Source organism: Schistocerca gregaria, chromosome X (assembly GCF_023897955.1).
Source record: "Schistocerca gregaria isolate iqSchGreg1 chromosome X, iqSchGreg1.2, whole genome shotgun sequence".
NCBI classification, from domain to species: domain Eukaryota; kingdom Metazoa; phylum Arthropoda; class Insecta; order Orthoptera; family Acrididae; genus Schistocerca; species Schistocerca gregaria.
Window position 1 is genome coordinate 43,977,599 of NC_064931.1, and position 19,114 is coordinate 43,996,712.

Genomic DNA, 19,114 nt, shown 5'->3' on the forward strand with positions numbered 1-19,114 from the left:
CTTATAGAATTTGCTGTGACATCGTTATTTCAACAAACATGCTCTTTTCTAACACATACACTATAACTTCACACACACCAGTAATGGCGTGGTGGCTTAGCAATAATAAATACCTGGGTTCATACAACATTGTGATTGACTGAGAGTACCATGACATCGATGCATCTCAACGTTGATGTGACGTCGAGGCAGAAGTCACGTAATTGGTTCAAATGCGTAAAATTGTAGAAAATATGGATGAATGAAAGTATTTACACATCTGCCTAGGTCTAGCCTCAGCTGTTGCTTCAAATGACATAATATTAAATTGTTATTAACAATTAGACGCATCTTCCAACCTCTCTGTAAGGACTCGAGTGTCCAAGTTATTAAAGATGCAAAATGGGGATGGGCTACTTCAGTCTCATTGGTCCAGGAGAGATGGGCGGTGAAGGAGAGCAGGGGAAGGGGTGATGGTTCCCCTGAGGGACCTTGATCAATTCCAAGTGGTTCCCTGGTAGGAGGAGAGTGGAGGTTGGCCTTGAATATAAGGAGCTGAAGTACCGGATGTAATAAGATCTTTAGCTCGGCCTGAGCTGGTATTGAATAAGTACTAACGTTCCGTGGACAGCACAGTCATTAGAGACGGAGAAGCAGCTCGGATTGCGAAAGGATGACGAAGGAAACTGGCCCTGCCCTTTTCAAAGAAACAATGGCAGCATTTGCCTGACGCGACTTAGGGAAATAACGTATTTGGGGAGTGGGGTTCAAATCCTCGTCCAGCAACCCTTATTCCTAAGTTTTTCGTACTTTCTGTAACCAATTGAGTGTAATCCCAGCATTATTCCTTGAATGAGAGAATAAAAAGAAAACTATCGCCGATTCCTTTGTTGATCGACTGGGCCAGTGTTCCATCTCAGGTGATCCAAATCGACCGCATTACCTGCAACCTTCCTTCACAAAATCCTGACATGTAATTAGGGATCTGTTACATGAACTGGACGCAGAACACTATAAATAGTGACTGTACATGTCATTTATTGTTCACTGTATGCTTAATTTTTTCCACCATCATACCTCGCACTGGTGTACTTCGATCGATCGCCACCGCGCTTTTGCGGCGTTGATTTGCGACGTTGAGCGGGAAGGAGAGTCTTGAGCGATGCAAATAAATATCGAAGAATATGTAAGCAGATCCTGTGTGTTCAACGAATACTCTCTTATATGCATGTAAAAAAAATAGAGACTGACTATCCACAACTGTATGAAATACCTTGACTTTTTATGCACTGTCTGTGAATTCCCAGACGTCAGCTGTATTAGGGATAAATGTACTAACCAGAGACCCTATTGTCCCGGTCCGTCACAAATTTTCACGTGTCACTATCGGGTTGTAGATCTATGCCTAATAACTAGGGAACGGATTTTCATGCAAATTCATATTTTTTTCTAATATTCGAGTAATGTGCTCGTAGAATATGTTCGGATTACTTCTTTTCTTACGTTCTAGGCAGGATTTTATAGTGCATATAAATGTCTATTTTGTCTGTTTTGTAAGATTAATATTTTCGAAAATAGTTAATTGTGCTGTATATTTTGTGTTGTGGAGGCCTATTTTTATGTATTTATTTATAATTTTCCTTTCTTCCCGATGCGCTGCTAGGAATTAACCTTCTGCGCTTGCTCACGTAGTACGTAGCGTTCGTTGCGGGATTTCTGGTCTGCATGCAGACTTGCACCAACATGGATGTTTAGGGATTAGTCGGAACTGTGTTCTTCGGAGCCATGTACAATGTAACATGCAGCAACAGTTGTAACATTATTATTTAATTTGTATACGATTATTTTAAAATGTTTCATTTCATAATATTCCACAACAGTTATATTAATACAACACTAAAGTGACGAATGACTCGTTTTTCTAAGCCTCTCTCTGTTACGTATCTTCAGCTGACGTCTACAGAAAATTAGTTCATATTTGTAGTTAGCGGTGTCTACTGGCTAGCTGCTATGTGGTGTGTGTTAAGTTCTTCACAATTAAGTACGATGCCGAAGGTGAACACCAGTAATCAGTCTATATTGCACCAGTATGAGCGGGAGTTCGAAGGAGAGATGATAACGACAGATTGAAAAATATTTTGCCGGGCATGTGAAAAAACATTCGGTAGCAAAAAAAACATTTCCCAATCGTTCGGCATGTGGACACCAATAAAGACAAAGAGAACATAAGACGTAAATCCAAGAAAAGTGCTCGCTTCGAGACGTTGTTAGGTGAATGTTCCAACAGTACTTTCTCGCGGTTTTCTTTTGATTTGTGCGGAGCTTTTTTGTAGTCAGATATTCCACTGTGGAAATTAACTAATCCTGTTCTAAGAAATTTCATTGAGACGTATATAGAGCGTAAAGTGCCAAACAAATACACTACACGTCAAAATTACGCATAACAAAGCTGCTACCAAACCATTAAAAAAATAAGGATCAGATTCAAAATAATTTTTTATGGGTGTCAATCGACGAAACACAAGACTCTGACCGAGCGAGGTGGCTCAGTGATTTGCACAGTAGACTCGCATTCGAGAGGACGACTAAAAGGAGTCTCAAACTTTTCGGCCCTATGAGTTAAGGTCCCATTCTATCGTTTGACCTGCCACTTGCAAAATTCTACAGATGTGTGGGCCATATGGAGAAGGACGCCTTACGTGGCGCACGGGTAATCTGTAGTGCCCTTAGGTTCGATCTCCTGAATCTCTTGTCACGGCTTTGTATCTCCACCTGTGATTCAACTATTTGGGCAATGACACTTTTCGGGATATGTCATCTCCTTCCGTTGTCTCCTGTCCTCTTTCGCCCCCGTGACAATATTGGATTTCTTTGCGCCCAATATCCAGCACGGTAGCCAGTCTGTTGTGGTGGTGCCATCGTGTACCCGTTTGGTGGTAGCCCCCCTGACAACACAGGGATTGCACTGCTGATGCCTGAGCTGAGCTGTGAACTCCCCACGTATGCCAAGCACTAGATGCCTGTCTCCCTGGGGCATCAGGACTCCTAGCAATGGCCATCATGGCAGTTGGCCTTTGCTGTGGCTGGGTGGCGCCAGTGGGGAGAGTCCTTCATCGGAGTGGGTGGCATAAGGGCGGATGACCCGCAATAAAGGAGACTGTCATCTCTTGCTGGTGACCATACAGCACCAGCAGTCTCTAAGAAGAGCCGGAGTGAATACAATTGCGATAGATATGGCCCTAAATCGTTTCCCTCCCTCACTACATCATGGGAGGAACGTAGGGCTACAGAATGGAGAGCCGTATTCGCCTCAGTTTTTAGTCTGCAGCATAACTGATGGGGACTCCTTTCTACCTATGAAGCCTCAATTTTTCGTTGAACATCTTCAGGATAAGTTTGGAGAAGTGACAGCACTGTCCAAGATGCGAAACGATGCAGTCTTGTTTCAGATAGCATCCCCAGCCCAGTCCAGTGCGTTACTCACCTGTGACAAAGTGGGTGATATTTCTGTTTCTGTCACTCCCTACAAAAGCCTCAACATGGTAAAGGGCATCATTTTCCTTCGCAATCCCATCTCGCAGTCTGAAGACGAGCCCATCGCCAATTTAGAACAGCGGGGTGTTCATTTCATTCGGTGCGTTTACGGGGGACCCTAAGACAACAGGGTTGCTACCAATGCCTTCATCTTGGCCTTTGAGGAAAATTTATTGTTTCAAAAGGTCAAGGTAATGGTTTACCGCTGTGACATTAAACCATACATTCCTCCCCCTGCACAGTGCTTTAAGTGCTGGAAGTTTGGGAACGTCTTCCCACTCCACTTCTATCGCCACATGTCGAGACTGCAGACGTCCACTGCACCCAGATACTCCATGTGCGCCACCTGCCACTTGCATCATCTGTGGAGAGCATCATCCCCTTGCTCGCCAGACTGCCCAGTAATCCAAAGGGAGCAGAAAATCATGGAGTACAAGACCCTGGACCAATTGACTTACACAGAGGCCAAACTTAAATTATAAAGATTACATTCCATTCAATTGATGTCGACATATGCTGCAGCTACACCACAATCTTTGTCCCAAGTGCCAGTGATTCCTCACGCTGTGCCAGGAACAGTGGGTCTTTCGGGCCACCCGAATACTTCCGCCCCCTTTGTGTTAGAGGGTAGATCTTCCTCTGTTGCTCCAAAAGCACCTACTTCGGGAGCAAGGCCCTCCCAAACACAGGAGACATCGGTCCCCTCCCCCTGCTAGTGAAACAACAGCCTGCTCCGGCTCCTCTCGTGTGGAAGGGGTCCCTTGGGGCCCTCTCTCCCAAGGCCTCCACTAATGCTGCAACAGACACTCGCCAGTGGGTCAAGGAGCCAAAAGCTGCTGGACAAAGAGCTTCATGGTCTTCCTCAGTGCCTGAAGCTGCTTTGGAGAAATCATCCCAGCAAGCCCCAGAAGAGAAGCGAGAGAGCAAGCAAAATAGGAAGCCTGGTAAGAAACAGGACCCTCTGGTGACCCCAATACCGTCACTCCCTATCAGTTCTTCATCTGAGGATGTGGTGGAGATCTTAGCATTCCCCGCAGACTTTGATCTCACCGATGCCTCATCCACCATAGAATTCACTACAAATAATCGGTGGAGCAGGTGACCCTGAGCCATAACCTGCCTCCTTCCACGCTTCATGCCATCCCAGCCTCACGATAACGTCATCCTCGAGTGGAATTGCAGCGGATTTTTCCACCACCTGGCTGAGCTACTGCAACTCTCGAGCTTTACACATGCTTTCTGCATTGCCCTTCAGGAAATTGGTTCCGGGAAATGCAGACCCCTACCCTCCACAGCTATATGGGATATTACAAGAACCATAGTGACTATAATAGAGTGTCAGATGGAGTTTGTGTCTATGTCCTGATCTCAGTATGCAGTGAACCTGTGCCCCGTCAAACCCCTCTTGAAGCTGCCGCTGTCAGAATAAGGACGACACAGGAAATAACTGTCTGCAACATATGTTCCTCCAGATGGTGCAGTACCCCTGAACGCATTGGCTGCACTGATGGATTGATCAACTCCCTAAACCTGTCCTAGTTTTGAGACATTTTAACGCTCATAACCCCTTTTGGCGTGGCACCGTGCTTATTGGCCGAGAGAGTGATATAGAAAATTTACTGTCTCAGTTAGACCTCTGCCTCTTAAACACTGGGGCCACCATACATTTGAGTGTGGCTCATGGTAGTTACTCGGCCATTGAATTATCAATTTGCAGCCCAGGACTTCTCCCATCTATCCACTGGAGAGCACATGACGACCTGTGTTGTAGTGACCACTTCCCCATATGCCCCAGCGTCAGGTCCACAGACGCCTGCCCACATATGCTTTAAACAAGGCAGACTGGGATGCTTTCACCTCTGCTGTTACTGCTGAATCTCCCCCACATGGTAACATCGATGTGATGGTTGAGCAGGTGACTACAACAACTGTTTATGTGGCAGAAAACGCGATCCCTCGCTCTTTAGGGTGCCCGAGGCGTAAGACAGTCCGTTGATGGTCGCCGGAAGTCACTGAAGGAATTAAGGAGCGTCGGCGAGCTCTATAGCGGCATAAGCGGCCCCCTTCCCTGGAGCACCTCATAGCCTTTAAACGGCTCCGTGCCCATGTTCATTACCTTATCAAACGTCGGAAGCAGGAGTGTTGGGAGAGATACATTTCGACCATTGGGTGCCATACGTCACCTTTCCAAGTCTGGGCAAAGATCAAAAGTCTTGTCAGGTACCAGGCCCCAACTGGGGTCCCCGGTGTTACCATAAATAGCTAGTTATCTACCGACGCAAACGCGATCGCCGAGCACTTCGCTCGAACTTCGGCGTCGGAGAAAAGCCTTCCAGCCTATCGCACTCTCAAACGGCGGCTGGAAGGGAACGTCCTCTGATTCACCACACGTCACAGTGAATCCTATAATGTACCCTTTACATAGTGGGAACTCCTCAGTGCCCTTGCACATTGCCCCAACACAGCTCCTGGGCCAGATTGGATCCACAAGCAGATGCTTAAATATCTCTCATCTGACTGCAAGCGACATCTCCTCGTCTTCTTCAACCGCATCTGGTGCTATGGCATTTTCCGTCGCAATGGCGGGAGAGCACCATCATTCCAGTGTTCAAACCCGGTAAATCGCGTGTGATGTGGATAGCTATCGGCCCATCAGCCTCACCAACGTTCTTTGTAAGCTGCTGGAACGTATGGTATGTCGGCGGTGGGGTTGGGTCCTGGAGTCACCTGGCCTACTGGCTCCATGTCAGGGTGGCTTCCGCCAGGGTCACTCTACCACTTATAATCTCGTGTTCCTCGAGTCTGCCATCCGAACAGCCATATCCCGCCAACACCCGTTTGCCGTCTTTTTTGACTTACGTAAAGCATTCGAGACTACCTAGCGACATCATATCCTTGCCACATTGCATGAGTGAGGTCTCCGGGGCCCGCTCCCGATTTTCATCCAAACCTTCCTGTCGCTCCATATTTTCCCTGTCTTAGTTGGTGCCTCCCATAGTTCCATTCATAGCGAGGAGAATGGAGTCCCACAGGGCTCTGTATCAAGTGTGTGTGTCTACTTTTAATGGCCATTAATGGTCTAGCAGCAGCTGTCGGGCCCTCTCTCTCACCTTCTCTGTATGCAGACGACTTCTGCATTTCGTACAGCTGCTCCAGTACTGATGTTGCATCATCTACAGGGAACCATCCGCAAGGCGCAGTCATGGGCTCTAGCCGACGGCTTCTAGTTTTCAGCCGTCAAGTCGTGTGTCATGCACTTGTCAGCATCGTATCATTCATCCGGACCCAGAACTTTACCTTCATAACGATCTACTCACTAACTGAGACATATCGATTCTTAGGACTGGTTTTCAACGCTCAATTGTTGTGGCTTCATCATCTTCGTCAGCTTAAGCTGAAGTGCTGGCAGCACCTCAATGCCCTCCATTGCCTGAGCAAGACCAGTTGGGGTGCAGATAGCTGTACGCTGCTGCAGGTCTACAGAGCCATTGTCCAATCCCGAATTGACTATGGGAGTGTGGTTTATGGTTCGGCAGCGCCTTCAGCATTGCATTTATTCTACCCTGTGTACCAGTGCGGGGTTCGACTAGCGACAGGAGCTTTTAGGACGAGTCCGGTGACCAGCGTACTGGTAGAGGTTGGGGTCGCTCCATTGCAAATCAGACGTGCACAACTGCTCGCCAGTTACGAAGCACACATTCGTAGTTCTCCTGAGCATCTGAATTACCGTTCCCATTTCTTGCCTGTGGTAGTCCATGCCCCGCATCGGTGGCCTAGGTCGGGGATAACGATAACGATTCCGGTTCGCGTGCGGTCCCTTCTCTCCGAACTGGAGTCCGACCTTTTACCACATCTACTTGCCGTCCGTTCACGTACGCCTCCAAGGTGTACGCCTCGGCCACAGCTTCGTCTGGACCTTCCACGTGGCCCCAAGTCTCTCTGCTGTCACTTCCTCTCGATCCATGACGTGTTCTGGGACTCTGAAGTGGTTTACACCGACGGCTCGATGGCTGATGGTCGCGTTGGCTTTGCCTACGTTCACGGCGGCCATATTGAACAACATTCTTTACCCACTGAGTGCAGTGTATTCACTGCAGAGTTGGCGGCCAGTATCTACGTTGACGCCCTGGTGAGTTTCTTTTCTATGTACGGATTCTTTGAGGAGCCTGAAAACTACCGACCAGTGCTACCCTCGTCATCCTTTGGTTGCTTCCATCCAGGAGTCCATCTATGATCTGGACGCCTGGTCACGTCGGAATCCCAGGAAGTGAACTTGCTGACAGGCTGGCCAAACAGGTTACACGGAAACCACTTGTGGATATGGGCATCCCCGCAACTGACCTGCGTTCATTATTACGCCGCAAGGTTTGTCAGCTTTGGGAGACGGAATGGCAAAATCTCAGTACGCACAACAAACTGTGAGCCATTAAGGGGACCAAGAATGTGTGGAAATCCTCGATGAGGGCTTCTCGCAGGGACTCAGAGGTTCTCCGCCGGCTCCGCTTGGGTGATCCACGGCTACCCCCTTCGCCGCGAAGATCCGCCCCAGTATCGATGCGCGCCCGGTTGACAGTGGCTCGTATTCTGGTGAACTGTCCCACGTTGACTGCCCTGCGACGAAATCTTCGGTTACCGGACTCGTTGCCGCTAATTTTATAAGGCAACTCTTCATTGGCTGATTTAGTTTTACCTTTTATTCGTGAGGGCGGGTTTTATCATTTGATCCAAGTTTTAGCGTATGTCCTTTGTCCCTGTGTGTCTTCCACCCTAGTGTTTTTAGGGTGGAGGTTTTAGTGTGCTGTAGAGTGGCTGGCTTCTCCATTTTATTCTCAGCCGTGTTAATCTGTTTTATCGTTTTAATCTCTTCTACCTAAATAGGGGTAATGCAGGAGTAGGTTTAATAATGAATAGGAAAATAGCAATGAGGGTAAGCTATTACAAACAGCATAGTGAACGCATTATTGTGGCCAAGATAGATACGAAGCCCACACCTACTACAGTAGTACAAGTTTATATGCCAATTAGCTCTGCAGATGAGGAAGACATTGAAGAAATGTATGATCAAATAAAAGAAATTATTCAGATAGTGAATGGAGACGAAAATTTAATAGTCATGGGTGACTGGAATTCGGTAGTAGGAAAAGGGAGAGAAGGAAACGTAGTAGGTGAATATGGACTGGGGCAAAGAAATGAAAGAGGAAGCCGTCTGGTAGAATTTTGCACAGAGCACAACTTAATCATAGGTAACACTTGGTTCAAGAATCATAAAAGAAGGCTGTATATATGGAAGAAGCCTGGAGATACTAATAGGTATCAGATAGATTATATAATGGTAAGACAGAGATTTAGGAACCAGGTTTTAAATTGTAAGACATTTCCAGGGGCAGATGTGGACTCTGACCACAATCTATTGGTTATGACCTGTAGATTAAAACTGAAGAAACTGCAAAAAGGTGGGAATTTAAGGAGATGGGACATGGATAAACTAAAAGAACCAGAGGTTGTACAGAGTTTCAGGGAGAGCATAAGGGAGCAATTGACAGGAATGGGGGAAAGAAATACAGTAGAAGAAGAATGGGTAGCTTTGAGGGATGAAGTAGTGAAGGCAGCAGAGGATCAAGTAGGTAAAAAGACGAGGACTAGTAGAAATCCTTGGGTAACAGAAGAAATATTGAATTTAATTGATTAAAGGAGAAAATATAAAAATGCAGTAAATGAAGCAGGCAAAAAAGAGTACAGACGTCTCAAAAATGAGATCGACAGAAAGTGCAAAATGGCTAAGCAGGGATGGCTAGAAGACAAATGTAAGGATGTAGAGGCTTATCTCACTAGGGGTAAGATAGATACTGCCTACAGGAAAATTAAAGAGACCTTTGGAGATAAGAGAACCACTTGTATGAACATTAAGAGCTCAGATGGAAACCCAGTTCTAAGCAAAGAAGGGAAAGCAGAAAGGTGGAAGGAGTATATAGAGGGTCTATACAAGGGTGATGTACTTGAGGACAATATTATGGAAAAGGAAGAGGATGTAGATGAAGACAAAATGGGAGATACGATACTGTGTGTAGAGTTTGACAGAGCACTGAAAGACCTGAGTCGAAACAAGGCCCCCGGAGTAGACAACATTCCATTGGAACTACTGACGGCCTTGGGAGAGCCAGTCCTGACAAAACTCTATCATCTGGTGAGCAAAATATATGAAACAGGCGAAATATCCTCAGACGTCAAGAAGAATATAATAATTCCAATCCCAAAGACATCAGGTGCTGACAGATGTGAAAATTACCGAACTATCAGTTTAATAAGTCATGGCTGCAAAATACTAACACGAATTCTTTACCGACGAATGGAAAAACTAGTAGAAGCCGATCTCGGGGATGATCAGTTTGGATTCCGTAGAAATGTTGGAACACGTGAGGCAATATTGACCCTACGACTTATCTTAGAAGCTAGATTAAGGAAGGGCAAACCTACGTTTCTAGCATTTGTAGACTTAGAGAAAGCTTTTGACAATGTTGACTGGAATACTCTCTTTCAAATTCTGAAGGTGGCAGGGGTAAAATACAGGGAGCGAAAGGCTATTTACAATTTGTACAGAAGCCAGATGGCAGTTATGAGTTGAGGGACATGAAAGGGAAGCAGTGGTTGGGAAGGGAGTAAGACAGGGTTGTAGTCTCTCCCCGATGTTATTCAATCTGTATATTGAGCAAGCAGTAAAGGATACAAAAGAAAAATTTGGAGTAGGTATTAAAATCCATGGAGAAGAAATAAAAAGTTTGAGGTTCGCCGATGACATTGTAATTCTGTCAGAGACAGCAAAGGACCTGGAAGAGCAGTTGAATGGAATGGACAGTGTCTTGAAAGGAGGATACAACATGAACATCAACAAAAGCAAAACGAGGATAATGGAATGTAGTCGAATTAAGTCAGGTGATGCTGAGGGAATTAGATTAGGAAATGAGACACTTAAAGTAGTAAAGGAGTTTTGCTATTTGGGGAGCACAATAACTGATGATGGTCGAAGTAGAGAGGATATAAAATGTAGACTGGCAATGGCAAGGAAAGCGTTTCTGAAGAAGAGAGATTTGTTAACATCGAGTATACATTTAAGTGTCTGGAAGTCATTTCTGAAAGTATTTGTATGGAGTGTAGCCATGTATGGAAGTGAAACATGGACGATAAATAGTTTAGACAAGAAGAGAATAGAAGCTTTCGAAATGTGGTGCTACAGAAGAATGCTGAAGATTAGATGGGTAGATCACATAACTAATGAGGAAGTATTGAATAGGATTGGGGAAAAGAGAAGTTTGTGGCACAACTTGACCAGAAGAAGAGATCGGTTGGTAGGACATGTTCTGAGGCATCAAGGGATCACCAATTTAGTATTGGAGGGCAGCGTAGAGGGTAAAAATCGTAGAGGGAGACCAAGAGATGACTACACTAAGCAGATTCAGAAGGATGTGGGTTGCAGTGGGTTCTGGGAGATGATGAAGCTTTCACAGGATAGAGTAGCATGGAGAGCTGCATCAAACCAGTCTCAGGACTGAAGACGACAACAACAACAACAACCTGTTTCTTGCGTTCTTGTGGTTTTCTTCTCCTCTTTTGTCCATTTAAGTTTTCGTTGCCCTTCCGTCGTTCTTGTGGTTTTCCTTTCTCTCCGTTTTGTGTTGTCCGTCACTCGTGTTTTATTCTCACCCTTGTGACATTGTTTCATTCGGAACACGGGACCGATGACTTAGTTGTGTGGTCCCTTCCTCCCTCTTTTAAACCAACCGACCAACCAACCCCCAACCAGTTCGGGGTTTTGACGATCTGACGCGCCAATTGGACGGAATTTGGCACGTTATCCCTCAGGAGGACATCTGACATCTCTATCAGTCAAAGCTAAGCCGAATAACTGCTCCTGGTTGCCGGGCCGTATGGGGTGGGGGTGACAGTCAGGTTGTTATTCCACCACTGTCGGGGTGTCTCCAGACACGCCTCCAGCCAGGAATCTAATTTCCTTCAGTTATGACCCCGCCTCGAACTGGGCCGGATGACCAGCGAATACGTGTGTGGAGACGGCCCGGACACTGGTGGGATACCAACCCCACTATCGCCCGACAATCAGGAGTCCTATTGCTTGTCTTTGTGCTTGCCAAACCCAACCTCATCCACATAAGTCGCTGGCTCTTTCTCCAATTGAGAATGTTTGGAGCATTATGTGCGGAGTCGTTCAACCAGCTCGCGATTTCGACGATCTAACACGTCTATTTCACATAATTTGGCACGATATGCGTCAGGAGGACAGCCAACAACTGTATTAATCAGTGCCCGCGTTATTGACTTGCTCAGTTTGTAAACCTCTTTCTCTTGAATAAATCGCCCATTTTTTTTCTGAAATTGGCTAGGGGTTGCACAGGAAGTATCGAAGAAAATGCTGACAGCGTGGAGAGCTGCAGCAAACCAGTCTTCGGACTGTAGACGACGACGACGACGCAAGACCAGTGTTATCGTATTCGTAAGGATCTGATTTGAAATCCCTATTCGGCCTTTCCGATATAGGTTTTCCTTGAATTATTTTGGTCCTATGCTCGGATAGTTTCTTTGATCTGGCAATATTTCGCTCCCGTCCTTGTCCAATTGGGGTAGTTTGGTAATGGCAACGCTGCTGACGTTAAACCAAAACCTGCCTTTTATGTAAGGTGTTGCTGGATAAGGTATGCCGGCACCTACCTCCTACCTGTATTTGATGCTGGTGGTTGCTGTGCAGATTGTGATTTGTCAGATGTGTTACAGCATAGTGTTGATTGCTATATCGTATGGTTGAGAAATATAGCGTTGTCTATATCGTGTCCGGAAACCACGAACGGAGCCGCCAAGCTATATCCGACGGGACTTTATGACAAGTTTTGTAAACTAACTTTGCATCTTGGGAGCAAAATCTGACGATGAGAAACGCAAGTCATAATTTGCTATCTGTTTGCCGTTTGGATTTCGGTTATTGGAATCTCTTCAACCACAAAAATATTTACCCTCTGCCTCTGTCTATGCCTCGCTATCTGTGACGGGAACGAATAATTTACTTTCGTATGCTAGACACACGGAAGTAATCGCCTGCAGTATAATTTCCGGTCACAAGATACCTCGTTCGGCCACTCTGTTCTAGATTTCCTGAGGACAAGTTCCTATCCTTGTCACACTAAATTAGTGCTCCTGTATATTTTCGTAGCAACTGGGTGTATTTTTAGGAAATACCTTAGGTGCTGTAAACCATAAATCTGTACCATTGTCAATACATCTAAACCTGAGCACGATCCTCTTTATTCCAATGTTATGCAGTTGTACTGGCGGCTCTCTGAATATAATTCTCGTATGCAGAAATCGTAGCGCCCATATGTGTTACTTTATTTTTGTAAACAAAGTGAAATCACATTATGTGAAACTGGCATTGTGCAGTGGATGCTCCGAAACTTCCCTAGTGGTGGACTGAAACACTTCTCGCGTCTCACGTTGTTTGTGGCCAGGCTTTGCTGCACAGTAAACAAACTTCCCCTGGCAGCAGTCCTGGAAGTTTGTTTTGAGTAGTCCAATGAACTTTTTGTAACATCTCCCAGTAGACATCGGCATTAATAGTGAATCCTCGAGTTAAAAATTCGCCGAGATATCGTCTTTCCGTGTCCCAAAAAATGTCGTTACTCTTGAGCCTGAAGTTGGTTATGATTTTATTTGTTTAGTCTGTGGAGCGCCATTTCATTATGAGTCGTGTATTCTCAAGTTTCATTTCGTGCCAAAAACAAACCAGTAAGTGTTGTTCTTCAACCAAACATGGAGGCGCTGTACTTAAGGCTGTGTGCTCGTAGACGGTAAATCTTTAAATTTTACATCGAAATCAGCGAATTTCATCTCAAAATCGGCTTGTATAGAAGATTTCAAGAGAGAAGTGCTCAGATTGAAAGGGGTAGTTGCATTGGTCTGCAGGATATGCATCTGTAAAAGTAGTATAGACATCTGATGTTTCCTTAGGGTTTCTAAGTCATTTCAGACGAATACAGATGTGCTTCATTAAACAAGGGTGTGTGTGTGGTAAGTCTTTTGCTGACCAAAGTTGCAAACGCTCACGATAGCAAGGGTCTGCTATTACAGCTTACACTGCTCTCGGCATAACTGTTAAGGACTACCGGTAGGTCAAACTGGCTATAGCGTATTATTTTAGGTTTCCGGAGGTATCTGACACCATAGATTTAAACACAACTCCCGTAAATTACGTACGTGGAGCTGACATCCAGTAGCGTCCCAGATGGATTCAGATCAGATGAATTTCATGGCTAAGACATCACGTAAGTGCTCCTCAAACCCCTCTAGGACGATTTGAGCCTTATGCCAGGGTACTTGTGTGAAGAAAATGGATTGTAATCTGTGCTACTGTTAAGACAGGCCGTTGTTTAGCATTGTTATCAAAAATTGCGAAAAGTTCTTGATCGATTTACTTCGAATATGTATACGATGCTCGAATTAACGTTTGGACGGACATGGGATATATATTTTAACGTATATTGTATGAGGGTCATTTGGAAAGTAAAGGAAGTTTTTTCCTACAGAAATTTTTGTTTGGTAAAATTAAACGAAGCATACAATTTGATACACAAGTTACTTTTCTATGTAGTCACTGTTCAAATTTAGGCACGTATCGTACCGTTTTACCAGCTTTTTTATGTCTTCTGCATACTCAGTTGCCGCCAGGTTGTTAAACCACTGATTAACGGCTTCTTTAAGTTCATCAACACTTCCGTAGCATTGGCCACTAGAAAAATCTTTCAGTTTGGGGAATAAAATCGCCTGGGGCTAAATCCGAACTGTATGGGATACGTTGAAACATTTCCCACCGAGACCGCTGAAGCGAGTCCTGTGTCACTCCCGCTGCATGCGGACGTACATCGAGTGTCGGAGAATGACTCCGCTGGTTAGCATTCTCGCCGCTGTTTTAATGGCGCGGCCAAGTCGTGGAGGCTTCTGCAGTCTACTAATTGCGAAATGCCCATCTTCTTGCATTTTTGTGTCAGTCCGTGCTGTGTGTCCGTCAGTTACCATTGAGGGCAGTCCCGAGCCATCTTCGTCGTTAACATTCTTCACTCTGCCATTAAACATGATACACCACTTCCAAACTGACGCTTCGTTCATCGCATTACCGTATATCTCAGTTATCTGTCTATAAATTTCAGTGGGTCGGACTTCTAGCGCCTTTAAAAAAGCGGATAACACTGCGCGCCTCACACTTGGCGGGATCGTCAGTTTTGTCACTCATTTTAAAGTTGCACAGCTAAGCAGTAATCAACCGTATTGGATCGTAGCTGCCGCCAAACTGGAGCGGATTAGTACTACGGTCAGTGGTCGAGTGGCAGCGGCGGTGGTGGTGGAAGGTCCCAAACACATGTGAACCTGGCGCCTTCACCTGAAAGACTTTCGAACAAAGATCATCAAATCATTAAATGTTTTGAAATGCCTTGGTTTAAAGGCGTGAGGAGGTGACAGGTGCCGCCTCCAGCAGTTTGGAGCGTTTGTTAGATCACGATTAGATTAAGGCAGCATGGTTTATTCTAATGTACTTCCTATGTTAAGATGTTGGATACTGTCCACCACGAGGGGGTTCGGATATTGACTGAAGACTATCAGACCCGCCCAGTTCAGAGCCCGTATGCGGAGGCTGGTGACCTACTCTTCCAGATTCGGTGGCGCCTTTTCCTGGCTCAGTTGGGCCTGAAAATCGTAATATTGCCTCAGTCATTAGCATTCAGTGCGGCAGTCTAGCCCAACATTGAGGGGCTGTTCAGGAATCGAGCCAATGTGACCAAGCCATTCGGGTACATGCTACTGACGTCTCACGGATCTGGATATGTCAGATATCCGAATGTGCAGCCAGGGATGGAACCTATTGCCCCCTTGGCATATTCAGAGGACCATAGTGATTTTAAGCATGTCGCTGTACAAGAAAACTTGTACTCCAGATTACATTTTTACTGCTCTGTTTTCTTCAGTTTTAAATAAGTACCGTGGTTTTATTGTTATATATGCAGATAGCGTCCAACCCATAGAATGCATTCGGTTGTACACCTTCTGCTATACTTTACAAATTATGCTCCAACAAGAAGAAAAACAACACTCTGCGAAGGAATTATTCGAATGGGATGGAAATAAATGTGATGTACATTTACAGACAAACATATAACAATTTCAGAAAAAAATGAATGAATTATTCCAGAAAAAGAGCTTCATAAATTGAGCAAGTCACTGATGCGTTGATCCGTTTCTGGCCCTTATGCAAGCAGTTATTCGGCTTGGCATTGATTGATAGAGTTGTTAGAAGTTCTCCTTACGTATATCGTGGCAAATTCTATCCATTGGGTGCGTTAGATCGTCAAAAGTGCGAGCTGGTTAGAGGGCCCCGTCCATAATGCTCCAAACTTTCTCAGTTGTGGAGAGATCAGGCGACCTTGGCGGCCAAGGCAGTGTTTGTGCATGCTCGAAGGCACGCAGTAGAAACTATCGACGTGTGCTGGCGGGCATTGTCTTGCTGCATGGCTTGTCATTATGGGGAACAGAACGGGGCGTAGAATATCGTCGACGTACCGCTGTGTTGTAAGCGTGCCGCAGCTAACAACGTGCTATGAAAAGAAACGATACCCCAGACCATCACTCCTGGTTGTCAGGCCGTATTGGGCGTGAAATTTAGGTTGCTGTGCGGGGCGTCTCCAGACACGTCTTCGCTGGTTATCGAGACTCAGTTCGAAGCAGGACTCATCAATGAAGACAGTATACTCCAGCCAGTGAGATTCCTGGCCGAAGACATGTCTTGAGACTCCCAGGGTAGTGGTGGAATACCAACCTGACTGTCACCCGCAATAAAGCCCGACAACTGAGAGTGATGGTCTGGGGTGCCATTGTTTTTCATAGCAGGATCTCTTAGTTTGTCATCCACATCACCCTTACAACACAGCGGTATGGCGACGATATTCTACTCCTCCTTTTGTTGTCCTTCATGGCAAGCCATGCTGGGCTTACATTTCACCAAGATAATGTTTGCTTCTACACGGCGAGAGTTTCTAATGCTTGTCTTTGTGCTTGCTAAACCGTACCATGGCCATCAAGGTGGCCGGATCTCTTCCCATGGAGAATTATGGGCAGGGCTCTCCAACGAGCCTCATTTCATCACGATTCATGAAAGTGGCGAGTTTGGACTGAACAAAGGTCGGGAATTTGTACGGGCGCTGATAACTGCACAGTTGAGCGCCCCACAAACCAGTTGAGCGCCCCACAAACCAAACATCATCATCATCATCATCTCCAGCAAGCTAATGATTTTGACAATCTATCACGCCAATCGGACAGAATCTGGCACGATATCCCTCAGGAGGACATACAACAATGCTATCAATCACTGCCAAACCGAATAACTGCTTGTATAAGGGCCACATGTCGATCAATGCATTATTGGCGTGCTCAATTTGTGAAGCTCTTTCTCGTGAAGAAATCATCCAATTTTTCTGAAATTGTAATCATTCGTTTTTCTGTACATGTAAATCACATCTCCCGATTTCCGTCCCATTTGGATAATTCCTTCTTGATGCGTCGTTCTTGTTTTAGTTTTCCCCTATAGTGTACGATCAGAGTTGCAAGGCGTTATTACGACGTTGAAATGTGCTGAGAGGCGTGATAGTTCAACTTTCTCGACTTTTCTGACTCGCTCAGTGAGCTACAAGCGGTCGACAGGCTGTATCCATTAGATCAGTTGATTCAAATCACCCACACTTCACCGCGGATCCAATACTGAGGCAACGAAGTGCTGTTCACCAGATTGCGCTTAAGACGTTGGCCACTAACACGTGGTTACGTCCTCCGGTGGGATGATGCACCACTCTGCGAAGTATGTCGTGTGCCTCTTTCGGCTCAGCGTGTTTTGGCTACGAGTGTTTTATTTGCTGATATTAGAGCAACCCTCAGGTTGGTTGGAGATCTGCCCACCATCCTCGCTCACGGTGACACCGGTTGCCTTATCTGTATTTTTATCCCATAGAAGCACCACAGAACTTTACTCGTCTGACTTCTGGCGTGGCTGAATGATGATTGAAAATAGTTTCTGTTGAGTATCTAAATAATTGTTTGTATGTATAATTGCGCGTCTGTAATCTGTTATTCCCTAAATTAGCTGGTTGACGTGGAGATTGGTCTCTTACCGGAAACATTGGGATCTGCCTAACTGTGTCGAAGTCGAAACTTTCTCGTGTAGAACTTTTGACTTCCTTTACTCCTGCGATGGTGCGGAGAATTCTATTTTGAAGCGTCTGAAATTTATGCATATGTGTGTCTGCAGCCACTGGCCAAACTTCAGACGCTATAGCATTGCATGAAGGATCACAGCCCTGTGTAGTCAGAGCTTTGTCTCTGCAGTAAGTCCACGACGCTTGAGGAGCAGGCAAAGTCTCTTGTAAACAGTGCAACCTCTACTTTGAGACCTATTAATTTGTTTGGCAAAAGTTAAGTGTCCATCCAACTGAAGGTCGAGATAGATCGCCTAATCGCTCCACTCTAGTTCTCTGCTGGCCACATAGATATGCTTGTTAGGGAGGGGGGGGGGGGGGGTGTTTCAGCTTGTTCATGAACATTACGGCTACAAATACGGCTTATCTTGGTCTTCCAGATGCTGCACCAGCTGACGATTTCGTGCTGCTGCTGTACTTTCCAAGCGATGAAGTTGAAGTTGCTGCTGCTTTTATAGACCGCCGTATCATCAGCATATAGCGCTATTTCACCGCCTGACATCACCGTAACACGGGTTTTGAAATTTTGTGAACTGTCGTGCCTCATTCCTGAAGTGAAGTGCTGGTCAGGGGAGGTCAGCGTGCTATGAATGGATAGCTTACTCAGGCAGTTTCGCATTTTTATTAATTTATTTTCCTTGAAATATTTCTGTGCTTAATGATGGCGGTTTCTTATAAATTATATGTGGACTTTCGTGCGTTAGAAGGGACTTTGCCTGAATGGCATGCCGCAACTTCGTAAGAGCGCTGATGGCCATGCCGTTGAGCGCCATACACCAATATCATATTGTTGAAGCATTTTAGAGCGTATTCTAAGCCCCAACATTATGGTTTGTCAGAGAAAAAGGAGTCTTCCCTCAAAGGATCAGAACTTGTGCAAGAAAAATCTCTCGTGTGAAAACAAATCGCTTTATTCATACGTATACGAAATCTTGCAAGTAGCGGATGCAGGTGAATGAGTAGATTTTTTTCTAGTAAAAAGGACGGTGAGGTGACAAAACTCACGGAATAGCGATATGCACATATACAGATGGTGGTAGTATCGCGCACACAAGGTATAAAAAGGCAGTGCATTGGCGGAGCTGTCATTTGTACTCATGGTGAAAAGGTTTTCTGACGTGGTTATGGCCGCACGACGCGAGTTAACAGACTTTGAACGTGAAATGGCAGTTGGAACTAGACGCATGAAAGATTAAATTTCTGAAATCGTTAGGGAATTCAATATTATGATATCCACAATGTCAAGAGTATGCTGAGAATACCAAATTTCATTCATTACCTCTCACCATGTACGACGCACTGGC

At 45.4% G+C, this 19,114-nt stretch overlaps 1 protein-coding gene across 11 annotated transcripts in view; it reads left to right on the forward strand.

Moving 5' to 3' along the window:
• The window catches only part of LOC126299504 (guanine nucleotide-releasing factor 2), a 361,975-nt gene that overhangs the window by 156,605 nt on the left and 186,256 nt on the right, over positions 1 to 19,114 (forward strand). The window contains exon 1 of one of the 11 annotated variants that reach the window (XM_049991456.1): positions 18,367 to 18,385. The exons of the other annotated variants lie outside the window; for them this stretch is intronic. The gene's annotated coding sequence lies outside the window, so the exon portion shown is untranslated. Of the gene's footprint in view, positions 1 to 18,366; positions 18,386 to 19,114 lie in introns of those variants that run through there. 11 annotated transcript variants of the gene reach the window in all.